Consider the following 14,078-nt stretch of genomic DNA (forward strand, 5'->3'; position numbering starts at 1 on the left):
CTACATAAGGTATCAATATTTTGAGGCGATTTTAACATGACATTTTCCAAGATGAACAGAAAGTACAAATTCGGATTCTTCAGAGCATTGGTCAGCTGATACTAAGAAAGCGGTCGGAATTACATGACTAAACCGAGTTTTACAACAATTCCTTTACATACATTGTACGTTATCAAACGAGAAAGGAGAAGTGGTTTTTTCCCTAGATTTTGATGACAGTAATGAAATATGAAAGGTATTGGAGGCTATTACCAGACATGTGTCGACGTGTGAAACAAGTAATTCTGACGAGATAAAAAAAACTGTTGACAAACGAAGAACAGGCCTCTGGAGAATTTCAAACATGACAATTCCCCATTTGTTGGATTATTTCGTTGTAATTCCTAATTTATATTTTTCTGTAATAAAAATGAATTACGTTTTCACTAACAAGACTCTCTGCGACGTAATTTCGTTGCGGTTATCAAACTTCATAAGATTTTAGCACGCGACATGTTTTGTCAGAAATGATCGTGTTTATAGTGTGTGATCACACCCACAGACGCTCAGGTCCGACAATGATGAACTGAAATCGCAATTGATTTCATCAACACTGTTGAAATTTCCTTTTTATAATATCAAAGCAAAATTATGAGTTTTGTTTGAGGAGAAAACACATTAATCAAATTTCATAAAGATCAAGATAATTCATTTTGCTTAAATCAACAAAATTTGATTTAATTAGTCTACAGTATTTCACGTGACCTGATGACGTCAACGCTGTAGTCATGTCTTCATCGTTTTTGATAACTATTATTTATTGATGTTTTATTGATATTATATTATTCGGTAAATGATTCATTACCTTTTGAAGTGTTCCCGTTTATTGACAGAAGAACTAATTTGGTTTGTATTGAACATGCTATTATCAACAGCTTTGGTAACACTTAAAGATGTGTGTCCAGCAACATAGAAAAATTGTGATCCATTGTAAAGCTCTGGAAAAGCAAAGCTATAAAAAAAAACATTTAATAAAAAAAAAAACCCAACCCAAAACATGTCGCCTACTTTGGAACAGCCGTAATAATACTGATTTATAAAACGCCTCACATTCGTTTCTAAAATTCTATTCAAAAAAATAAATAAGGTCGATCGCCAGCGACCGGGTAGTTATATAGGTAGAGCGAGTAGAGCGTCAAGCTAGTGTTCGGACTCTTCCGGGTTCGAACCCCGAACTAGTCGTGCATACTCTCCTCATTTTAAACATGCAATTTTATGACCGGTCTCACGAATATCTAGGGTAAAGTCGTGAGATCTCACGAATATTTAGGGTAAACACGTGAGATAGTTTCGTGTGTTTACGTAGACAACTGCGTATACGTGATGTAGTCTCCTATATAAGGACGCTTTCGACTATATAATAGTTTATCAGAAGAGGAGAGGAAGATTTTGTCACAGATTCTGTTTATGTTGGCTATCGGAAGCCGAGCATTAAGCTACAGGAACCAAGATGGCGTAAACGGTCATTGTCACTTCATCTCTCGTCAATTATCATTGTTTATTAGATTCATCTCTGGAGGAGTTTTTTTTTCGACAGAAACATCTTCGTACAGTGTATTACCAAGACACTCCCATGTGTTGTACAATATAATAAAACATATTGACAGATTAGGTCGCCGACACCCGCATTTCGTTGACATAACCCAACACCGATTGATCGTACGTACGTCAACACTTGTAAATCGGCGGTGGTTTCTAGTTTTTCCCTGCTATTTCATTATGAAGCCGTGTTTGTGGAAGTAAATGAAGACAGACATTGTCTAAATAGACTAAATTAAAACATTACAATGTCAACAGTCGAACCAGATCAATATTGTAAGCAGCCTTGCCGCTTGGTAGTTAATCATACAGAAGGAAGAATTATAAAATATTAAGATTATGTGCTTTTCTAAACCCCGACTACTCGATCAACAATAACGTCAACGGCACAAGCAGCAAAATTAACAAAATAACGACGGCAACAACAACATCTACGACGGCAATGATGATGATGACGATAATAAATGATTTAAGATGGATATAAAGTATAACTCGGTGTGATGCCTATGGCTAATCTCCAGATAGATTTTCATCCCATGGAACATTTTAGCGATATCTGCGCATTGCGAAAATCAGTTACACATGCGAAATCAACTGCTAAAAGTTTTACTGAACGATATGTTTTCATCTGTAAGAAACACATCGCTAGAAGAAACATAGTTGATTGTCCTTTGAGAGGGAAATTACACAGCGGAATACTGGTAAATGTGTATATAAGGTGGTAATTTAGGATTTATGGAGACCATGATGGTAATTCATCCCGTACAGTTATACAACACATAAAAACACAAGTATATCAAATACACTGTTTTAGATACACATTTAAAAACAGACTACCATCAATATGATAGAATCGGACGTAAAATCTAAATTGCCTTTGTTTAACTGTCGTTAGGAGCACACTTTGTGCCTTTTATGATTGGAGAGTTCCAAGATTTATCGCCTTTGAACTGGAGCCAATTCACGTGATTATATCGGGATTCAGAGCATGTCATTTGTTTATCATACGCATGGTGGTTGTGGATAAATCTATGGAGACAGCTTTGTTGATAACAGAACTCCGTTGGAAAATAATGTACCAAATATAACATTAAAAGCACTATAGTATTTAAATAAAACCAATGTATAGTATGAAATAGTAATGAGTAGTTTATTTCGTACTTTCAAAATGGGTAGCTGATGTCACTGTGTTTTCAATAACAGTATAGAAACATTCTCGTTGTTTTTGTATTTCATGGTTCATGAATAACTAATTCTACATAACGAATATTTAATCCTGTGATCTTTATTAGATCGATGTATGTATCTACCAAAAGTAGATTTTCTTTGCTTAATGCATGATCATTTTCTGGAAGGTGTGCTCATATACAGCAGAACGTTGGTTTGAAGACCAAATATTCATTATAAGTGGCTACAAATGCCACTTATAAAATTATGAAGGTTCCAAGACCATACTTATTCGAACCGGAGTGAATCATTAAAGAATTCAAGAGGCACAAATGTTGAAGAACGTTTTATTGTGATTTATTGTAAATGGTGGGATTTTGCTTTTGATTAAACGACCTGCATATATAAATAGATATTGAGCAGATCTTTCTTATTCTAAGACTGTTTCGAGCATTGTCTTATTGGGCGGTCTTGCAACTGGTGCAATAATTTAAAAGTAACGGCCTCTCTTATGATCGTTACATGTGGATAAAATTATGATTTTCTTGACATCATTTAAGTGTTGTTTGGTGTCTGTATGATGAAATGGAATTGTTGATATGGTATATTGTCATCTCACAAAATCAGTCACACATCCCGTTTGGAAACAGTCCCTATGAATCATAGCTACAACAAGACAACAGGTAGAGTGACCCACCTCCAAGGTAATACGCGTCCTTCATTTAATTGCAAAATGTTTTTGTGTAGCTTATATGTGTTAAATAGCACATTGGATGTCGCCAAATTTAATGGTGAACAAAAAGGAAGGGCAAGTAGGTGAGATTTCCAACAAGTTAATCCGAACATCGACCTTCAAAATAGAATTTAAGTTTTGTCAGAGTTTGGTATAACCTTGTAAGTGATTTCCTATCTGAACCATAATTTGTGTGAGAGACAAGTCCCGGCGGGTCCAACATACATATATGCGTTGTCTTTGAAGGTTTGATCTCAAATGAGGAGGGAGTATTTAGTGTGTTTTGCTAGTGATGCTGGTTTGACAACATATTTGAAACATCTTTGAAAGCTTTTCAATAATCATTTTATACAAAGCATTTTCCAGACACTCTCAACACTGGTAACAGTTTAACGCTACATTCATGTCTATATAGCTCTCAGTTATAAGTCATTACGCAAGACTGTAGTAACATCATTTTCCTTTTACCGAAAGCGTTTGCTCTTTCTTACGCGGGAAATTTCTAGACACTTATAATAAATAAATTTTGTATTTTTAATATATTGAATATCCTCATTATCTCGTAACGTTTAGTTTGTAGTTTACAAAAGGATTAAGTCTTACAAGAAGGGTTGGAACTGCAGCAAACATGGAATAAATGAGACATACGTTTGTTGCGTAATGTTTCTGCATTCTTCCACACCATTAATAAATATCAACAAATAAATAAATATATCAACAACAAAACAGCTACATATAACAACCAACAACAGAAAACCCGTGTAACCTGCATCCTTCGCTAAATGATGTATTTGTGTGATTTTACCTCATTTTAATTTTGAAAGCATACGACAGAGCAAAACGAATAGATGAGACGTCACAATTGTCGTGTCAGCGATCAAGGAAAACGGCTGTTCAAATGGCTGTTCGATCCTTGAAGATAAGGAAATATCTATTCCAGTAATTATAGATGCAATTTCCGTTGGGATTTCATCATAGAATTGTAACCAAATGTAAACGTCTTTTAGTTGGTATTCATAGCCAATATGAATGACAACTGAATAGAGGCAACTTCAACATGAAGCGCTAGCGCGCTTCATGGAATTTTCCAATGTCCAGTTGGCATTCATATGGGCGATGAACACCAACTGAAAGACGTTTAATGTCAAATTAGTGTGAAGATGGAAGGATCAAATACGGCTTTCGATTGAAAGCATTTTACAGAGACTACATTTGTCACATTCGAAATATATCTGAACACGTCTTATATGAAAGTACAATCGAGTAACATCGACAACTAACGTATCTGGGTTCAATGTATTGAGCATGTCTTCCTAAAATGTTGGAGATAAATTTTGCGACAGAAACCGTTTTCCCCATATTGCGTGTTTGTAGCTCGTGTGCGCGTAATCTGAAAGAGAAATAACCGAAGCTCGAGACAACAGTTCATTGACAAGAGAATATTCAGACGATACGTTGTAGTAGACATGACTTGATACTCGGTAAGATGTACATTTACAAGGGTATATACGAAGAAGTGAACAAGCCAACATATATAGTTTTTCATATGGGGTGAGAGCTAAATCTGTGGGAACATGCGCGAGACAGCAAGTTGACGGGGATGTTAATTGACATAGGGAAATGATGCGCAGTCACGATATGCAGATATAAACTGTTGAAATTTGACATAAGCTAACTCACGAATCACGTTAGCTACTGAAATCAATAAAAGATATATCGCGCTGTGGTACGCTTTTTGTTTTATGATTCGATACCCAATCAGACAATAGATAGGTCACCTACCCAACATATTGCGGATTGCTTTGAATAATAACCATCTTTCTAAAAACAAATAACACCACTTCGTGTCAATACATAACAGTGAAGAGTAAAAAAACATAAATAAAAAAGATACACAATTGGTTAAACTACCCCAAACTCATGAAACAGTCTTGAATTCAGAATTAGCCTGTCAAAGATGATGTTACAAAACGTTACGTCATTTGTGATTGGCTATGCAAAATCTTAAATCTAAGACTGTTTCATGACTTGGTGCCGGGTATAATATTGGGTAACTTGCCAAATAATCTTGATATTAAACAAAATGTCCACTCGATTCACTACATTTTACTAATAAAAACATGGTTTCAAGAAAATAACAAAATGCTACGAAACAATTGTTGAATATTGAAGTTTCTAGTAATTAATAGAATGAAAGATTTGTAGGATGTTATCTTTGTTAATAAATCAGAACTTGATAGACAGCTAGGGTATTTTATTGCCATATCACATACATGGCCATCTCATCTTCTTGATTTGTTATTAACCTTTATAGTTCATTAACAAAGACCATGAACATAACAGTCCTTAATCAAATAATACCGCCGTTAAAACCATTGATGGATTATAGACAGAATAGAACAGGACAGGTTATGATTAACTCGACCTGAACTGAAATCTGTACCGTCTATGTTTAAGCCAAGGCTTTACAACTGCATGTTTCTCTCGAACGTTTTAATGGCCGCATCGATCATGTCTTTACGAATTGTCGTATACATGTAGGATAATCGGCTCATTGCAATGATCGGGAGACAAATGTCAGTCACCTTCTACCCTTTCAAGAATCAGGAAGCACCATCAAAGTGCCATAGAAGCAATGACGGCGGGAATGCTATGACCTGTGACCTTCAGAACTGGGAAGGTATTTATCAATTGTCAATATCGCAAAACTAGCAAACATTTCCGCCAGTATACCAGATATAGCAAACTTCCAAGTCTAAGTCAAAATGTATATCGATTCTAGGTTAATACAAAAAAATGTCAATGTGAAGCGAATAGCATCTTTATATCGAATGGTCCAACCGAAATCATGGCATATTAAAAGTATATCGAATGGTCCACCCGAAATCATGGCATATTAAAAGTATGCGTTCAATTATTAAGGTTCGTTACTGTTTCATTTGAGGTTTTGACGTTTTGCTATGTTTTGCTATGTTTTGCCCTTTACGCATTTTGTATCATTAAATGTTTAGGATGATGAATGCGATGTATAGTGTATAGTGCAGTTGTATAAGTTTACTTTTTAATGTCTTGGTTGTCTCATGAAAAAAATCCGTCTCTCTATTCATAAATATTGTGAAAGTGCTGTAAGTATTTCTGATTTTAATGAATAGTCCTTGAAGACTTTACAGTATCCGATTTTATCACATTTAAAATAGTCATCTCCAAAGCAAATAAAGACGACACAATGTTATGTTTTGTAGTAGTTGTAGTTGATGTTTCTCGGGGAAACCAATCTGAAGTCTCTGGTACTCTAGCAACCTAATGCAATAACCCAGTACGTACTTCTTTACTTTATAGTAGATATTGTGTGTGCCCACATGGGTCTCAGATGTGTAGCACATTGTCCCATCCCCAGTGGCAGTAAAGTCGTACATAATTTGATGTCCATAACGAAGATGTATCTAAGCAGTAGTCACAAGATGTATTGTGTGAACCTACGACGATCAATAGCGAAGGGGTGCACCTCGACATCGGCGTTTACAGTAAAAGCATAAACTCTATGGACATCAGTAAATTGTTGGCAAGTGACATGACTTTATTTAAGAATTCGTCTGTAAAGAAGTAAGCAGAAATTCAGTATAAACTGATCACGTCATCACAATGTAATGAGGGTTGGCTGATTCTATTCATGTCCTACATGTATAAAAAGCCATGGACATTAATGGATCGCCACGCTCGGGATGTAAAGTGCATGTGTAATTAGGGAGACTGCGGTATGTTCGTGTTGCAATTCATTGAAATAGTGAAACTCTGCCCTTGAGTATTATCTCCCTTAGGCTCTAAAATCAAACTCACCTGGTCACATTTCACTGTATTTAAAAGAAAATTAATTTGCTTTAGAAATGCTGTTTTAACCATAGGATGGCGGTTTTGTAGCATCATCCCACTGAAATTCCATTATTACTCTTGAAGTTGAATTGTATATTGGTAATACATAGGTTTTCTAGAGATCATTGCATATGTTCATGTGGTAACATATCTTACGTGTTATAGTTTATAACGTAAGAATGATGATAATATAGTAGGTAGTGAAGGTATGGATAGGACAGATGTATGTAGGTTTATAGAAAAAGACTATTTATGTGATTGCATGGTCACAAAGACGACTAAATTTGGGTTCTTATCTTTTCTCTTTTTCCCGACTGACTTTCGTCTTAATTCCTCCGCACCGCCTAATTTTCTGCCTTAAGTTTAGCGTTTACTCTTGTAATAAAGACTCAAGGATATGTTTTCAAACCTAAACATACACATATATTTTATGCAAATAGTACTTTCTGATCCTGATCCTTTTAAACGCTTAGCATACAAAAACCGTTCATATGCAGCTCTACTTATAACAGGATACGTCTTTCAATGACGTTAAAGTGAATATGACGTTAAAGTGAATATGATGTTAACTGTTAATATGACGTCGAATATGTACGTAAGTAATAGACGTTAACTGTTAATATGAGTTAAACTGTTAATATGGTTAACTGTAAATATGACGTAACTGTTAAATATATGACGTCAACTGTTAATATGACGTTCAAAATGTTAATATGAGTACGTCAACTGTTAATATGAAGTTAAAATAAATAAGACGTTAAAGTGAATATGACGTAAACTGTTAATATGACGTTAAAGTTTATCAACCAACCAACTGTATGCTGTCAAAAAAGGAAAATAAGATTGATTTTATTTAAGCATCATTCTCAATATCTTTTGGCTTGAAGTGAAGTCAATCACAATACGGAAAGACATGCTTCATAGATTCTTCGTCAATGAAAAAGAATGTCCGTCCGTTTCCTGTCTATGCCATTTTTTTGGTTTATGAAGGCATAGGAAAAAAACCCGAAGTACGTTCTTCATATCACTTCTTTGAGAAAAAAAAGTTCTTGTGTATGACCTCATAAACCCTAAAGATATTGAGAACAATACTTATTATTTAATTTGAAAAAAACTCAATGAGGTACTAATTAGGCATTAATTTCCGTGCGTTTGCAATAAAACAAATTAAATTGTGGCGCATTGATATCTTATCTAATAGCTCATTTTGCGCTGCTTTTCTCACCAAGAGAAATGAGTGTTAAATATGAAATTGAATTATATGCAATGTTAGATATATGCTTTACTTTATTTTTGCTTCGTGGCTTTCATGTGTGTCTTTGATTGTGAACGTAACGACTCAATCCATATCATACTCTAAAGCTTTTAATTTACGTAAAGGTAATAATCACGCTTAATCGCGAAAAATTCCCACTCGCGTAATATTTGTACAGTTTTTTTATGTATAGTAGAACAGCTGAAACTAATAGCATTATGAATGTTTTATATACATGCAAATCGTGTTACTTTACACTCACAAAAATGTCCACATTAACTGCATAACATGTACAGTATGTGTGTTGGATACATTTAACGCTAAAACGCGGTCGTTTTTTCACCTTGACATGGGGACAGGAACTAGTAATGACCACGACCATAGATATTTTGAGGTTCTTTTCAAACACTTCGAAATGACTACAAAGAATCAATGACTTCCATCCGTTCATTTCTGGCGTAGTGTGATTGAGACAGACCGTACCGAGTACATCCGAAAAGTCGTCTTCAGGAAGTTATAGTCTGCGTAGAAGGAATACCGGAAGTCAATCTCGCGTGTTTGTTGACTTCACAGTGGGGTGATTGCCAAGTCATACATAACGTTTTCTCGGGAATAGGAAGAGCATGGGGTTACCATTTCCAGCAAAGCAATCAAAAACACATCTTTTATCTTTTATCGAAGATATCCTATACAATAGTGAGGTCAACAATGTCCCGTGTTGCGCGCCTACTGTGACCTTTATTGTAAACGTGTACTGAACGGAGCAGTAATGGTCTGAGCAATAAAACAATATAACTCAAAACACAATGTAATTTGAAAACTTTTATGAAAATAAATGAATAAAAAAGTAAATAAATGAAATGGAAATAAAAAAGAAAAAAGAAAGTTGGATTTCTGATGTGAAATTGCTAAGTCAAGAAGTCAAACATTGCTAGTGGCGTATGCGAAGTATTTTAAGATGGCGGCTGTGTAGTCTAAAGTTACGTTTTGGACTCTTGTGAATAAGCTGTTAAACATTCAAGTAATATCTAAATGAATAAAACTAACCATATTGTGTACACATTTATATTATTATTTTACTACTATGGCAGCCTATCAAGAATATAGTATCTTATTGTTAAATGTAAATAATATTCATTTGTGATATCTTTGCAAATTAAATTAAATATCAAAACATTTTATCATTTAATTATTCATAGGTTCAGTCGATGGATTATCAGACATATCCTTTTTGATAAGCATGATTAAAAACTCAACCATTTAAGCTCATTTACAGGCGAATCCATAAAGAGCAACTGATAAGGCGTTATTTCAGCCAAAGGAAAAACTAAATAACAAAGAAACATGACTAAGACTTTCTATTACTAAAGATCCTCTCTTCTGAAAGTCATTTTTTTCTAATATTTTCTTTTCTAATGTGAATATTTGAAAATAAAAATTCATGTCAAGGTTGGAAATGGAATAGAAATCACATATATTGGTGTGCATAATTTTGATCTATTGTGAATTAAGATAGCTATTTGACACTGTATGTGATTTTATCAGAATTTTATTGTCTTCAAAATTAGTAGTCTGGTAGGTATGAATGCTTGCATTATTGTAAAAACCAGTGTCTTTTGTTAAACAATAACATCAACATACCGTCAACGCATTTGTAATGATCAGAACATATGTTGACCCTATCCGTAAATTTGGAGGATCAAAGTACCCTGTTTTCAACAACGTTTGACTGATTTAACACGTCAAAAAATATTATCTGATCACTATTTTAAAATATCCTGCAGCTTAAAGGAAAAAAAATGTGTCTAAAAATAGACCTCTAAAGGATTTACAACAGCAATTAATTTGATGTCGTAAAGATGTGGTCGCAATGGCGATTCAAATGAAAATGTCGTCTCTCTATAGGCACACATATTCAAAACAACCACAATTAGCCATTTCTGTAAAATTCTAATATAAAAATATCAAAAAGAAACAATAGAAGTATAATTGTTACTATATATTTGATATGACAGCTTGCTACAAATGTAAACAATTTTTTCTTGAAATGTCGAAAAACATTTTTTGAATAAGATGAGACTGAAACCTCACCAGAAAAGATACTTTAAATGAGAACATTGCGTTAACTGAAAAGACGTTTTTGACTATCTGAGATGGAATTGTTGTCCTTGTCTGTTGGCATTTAGATCGGAACCCAATCGAAAACGTTTATTAGGGACTATGAAGATAGATGGACGATTGGGTTGAAGATAAAGCATTCTGTACTAAACGTTACATATTGTATTCTGAAATGTGTTATCTTCTACAGAAACCATTCCTGATATCCAGATTAAAGTCTAAGTGAAACAAAATCTGGATTCATTTACAAGGTCACTTTTATAAATCCCCCCTGATTCTTGCAGACAAAAATACATTTATTTTCACACATCTAAAGCTGGCGACTTTCATTGTTTGGGAAATGGTTGTTGATGATAAATCAATGGGAACAATTGGATTATCCTTGGACCGAAGTGAAGTTAATTTGAACTTGAAATATAATTGATGGGAAAGGAAGTTTTTGCAATGAGCCACTGCCTCGTTACTTCAACTCTAGTGGACCGTTGGCTTATCCTTGATCAGTTACAAATGAATTGAAAAAGTGCTCATGTGAAGACGAATCGTCGGCCCTATACACGTATTCAAATTTGGAACGTTACAAGGCTTGCAAAGAGGGTATATCATATTGTTGTTGGACTTCAGCGGGGGAGAATGAATAACCGAATTCTTCACTTGGAGTATTTTATTGCTTACAACCAATTAGGTCAGAGACCATCAAAACTAAAGGAATCGGTTTTATAAGGGAAAGGGGCACGATGAGAGATGGTCAGTACGTACGATCAATTACAACACGAGTTTAGAGGTAGCCAAGTGCATGACTAACACCGCCATTAATCACCAACAGTCAATTCTTTTCTGACAGCTCGACCGACATCTTTGATTTTCAGTGAGGAACTTCTCCTCAATCATAATAAGTCTTGTTCCGTCATCAATTAAATCTCTGTGTAGCATCACTAAATGTTTTTATATGGTTGATGCAGGATCTGCAGTGATACTCCTACGCCGTAGAGCAAGTTACAATGTTTTAGAATTTTACCAATCTGGATATTTATTACAATTATTATGTCAAGTCCTAAACATGATATTTCACTCCTTACTGTTTAAATGAAACATTTTACCAACGTATTCTTGGTAATGAAGTTCGAGATATGTAATACTAATATTTCCAAATGTGGTTTGATACCTTTTTAATTGCAATGATGTTTTAATTTTTAGAAGGCTTTATAAAACATCCCATAATACGTGTTCGTCTGCTTGACCAATATATCCAGGATATAGACCACAGCATAATACTTAAGGGTGTCGTCTTGTTAAGCTATCATATTTAATGTTCATCAGCCACAAAATATTTAATCTAGTTCTAAATACAGGGATGTCGTTTTAGGGATCAACCAACTTAATAAAAAAAGACCTTCGAAATGGCCCCTGTGTATACAAGATTGAGCCCAGGATAGAATTTTAACCCGGCCGCTGATTGGCTGGCTAATTATGGATTTCAAAAGTAAAAATGTTTTCTGACTGGTAATTATTCCTAGATAACCATAATATCAATTTGGAAATTCGTATTGAGATTTAGGTTCAAAATATCAATTTTGATAATGAATAGGTAAAAACATTAGAATTTCCGGATATTTTAGTGCAAAAAGCGCCTGATTTCAATAAAGCTACCCTGGTTGGAGTTTGAGCAGAAGGACCCAAACTTTTTTTTCTATCTAGTGTTATATGAGAACCTAGACTTTAATTATAGAACACAATACCTAACTAATATTTCTTTGTTTTAATAATACAGTACAAAATTTTAACAAAGTTTAACACTGTGGTCTATGTAAAATCATTTAGTTGGTTGCTCTCTTTTACCCTAGTTAGTACACCAGATTTGCCTCGTTCAGTCTGTCTATATGTTATACACACTGAACGTCCTATGGAAGCCTTCTTCTGTCACGCCATCCCATCACGAGTAGGAATGGCGGAATAATTACCGCGGATTCTGTGAACAATCAACGTTAAGTGCCTTAAAGCAGGCTACTAATTGCAGCTCCAGAAATTCCAAAACAAACTATTTACGTAAAATATCGATTTCATTAATTAGGAACATCCAAGGTGGAAAGTTAGAGACATTTAGTCAGCATAAAAATATTTCGCTCCAATTAGACCTGCCATAAACCCCTGAAGATTACTTTAAGAAATTTCAAAATGACTACTTTCATATCTGTAACGGAAATTGAAAACTTAACTTCAAGTTTAAGTTGTACTTAAATATTTTAATTTCATTTGCTGGTCAGAAAAATAAACATCTCGAATCCAATACGTGTTACCAGCTTTTTTATACTGTTGACTTTAACATTCGTTCGATATTTTTATCTAGCTCGGCTACTTCCATAACTACATTTGCATTCTGACCTTGGGTAACTACAATTTGACCTCTGCCTGCTCCGGGGCGGACATCTGGTCCTCGTGCCGCGGAGACGTAACTTTAGGGTAATCAACTCCAGTAACAAATTGAGCTGATTCAATAAGAAGAAAGGACGGACGCTAAATGAAATACCAGCAATTACATACAACTAAAGGTTAGTTGTCTGTTCTGTACGGTAGTGCCGCTCAAAGGTAAGCAAACCAGACAGCTCGGCCAATATTACTGCCCTGTACGGTTATGCCTGTGAAAGGTAAGACGACCAGACAGTCAGACCAATATCCTGCCCTGTCCAATCAGCGATCTGCCATGGAAGAAAAAGAAAAAAACAAAAACATTTATCTAATTTGATAAGTTCGAAATGTTACCATGGAATCATATAGATAATGTATTTTGGGGGCAATACAGCTATATAGCATAGTGCAGCAGCACAGCGATATCTTTTTCTTTTTAACTGCATTATAGCTCAGTCCGTATGGTGGACAATGCAAGTATTCAGTAAAATGGCGGATGAAATCAATAAAACAGTTGTGGCCAAATTTTCCAAGCCGTAAGTGTAACGGCGAAACTGCATACATGAACCAATGAAATGGATGTTTTAAATAAATTCGTATGGAAACAAATGTAACACAAAATGATGTGCAGGTCGCCCGGAATAGTACCCATCCTTTACTACATAGACGACGTGTCTTCAAATTTCCCTAAAACAACCAGGATTAACACTCTCAATTAATATTATGGCTGCCACAACTTAGAAGGCTATCTTGGGATCGATGTCAACACTCATTGATTTTTGTCGAAAGTCACCTTTTGGTATAATTTTTTTTCTAAAGTAAACATTATTTGTGAAAGAACTGTAAAAAACTAACTGGTAAAAAGAACCCCATATATTCTCCAGTAAATAGCAAAGCTCAAAATCCCCTATTCATATGTTTGTTTGTGTGTGTAACTATATTCTAAATAACAAT

The 14,078-nt window shown here is 34.7% G+C and overlaps 1 protein-coding gene across 2 annotated transcripts in view; it reads right to left on the reverse strand.

Moving 5' to 3' along the window:
* LOC138308160 (leucine-rich repeat-containing protein 15-like) overlaps window positions 1-14,078 on the reverse strand; it is an 88,038-nt gene that overhangs the window by 52,617 nt on the left and 21,343 nt on the right. The window contains exon 3 of one of the 2 annotated variants that reach the window (XR_011206085.1): window positions 13,293-13,414. The exons of the other annotated variant lie outside the window; for it this stretch is intronic. The gene's annotated coding sequence lies outside the window, so the exon portion shown is untranslated. Of the gene's footprint in view, window positions 1-13,292; window positions 13,415-14,078 lie in introns of those variants that run through there. 2 annotated transcript variants of the gene reach the window in all.

This window comes from Argopecten irradians, chromosome 14, assembly GCF_041381155.1.
Source record: "Argopecten irradians isolate NY chromosome 14, Ai_NY, whole genome shotgun sequence".
NCBI lineage: Eukaryota > Metazoa > Mollusca > Bivalvia > Pectinida > Pectinidae > Argopecten > Argopecten irradians.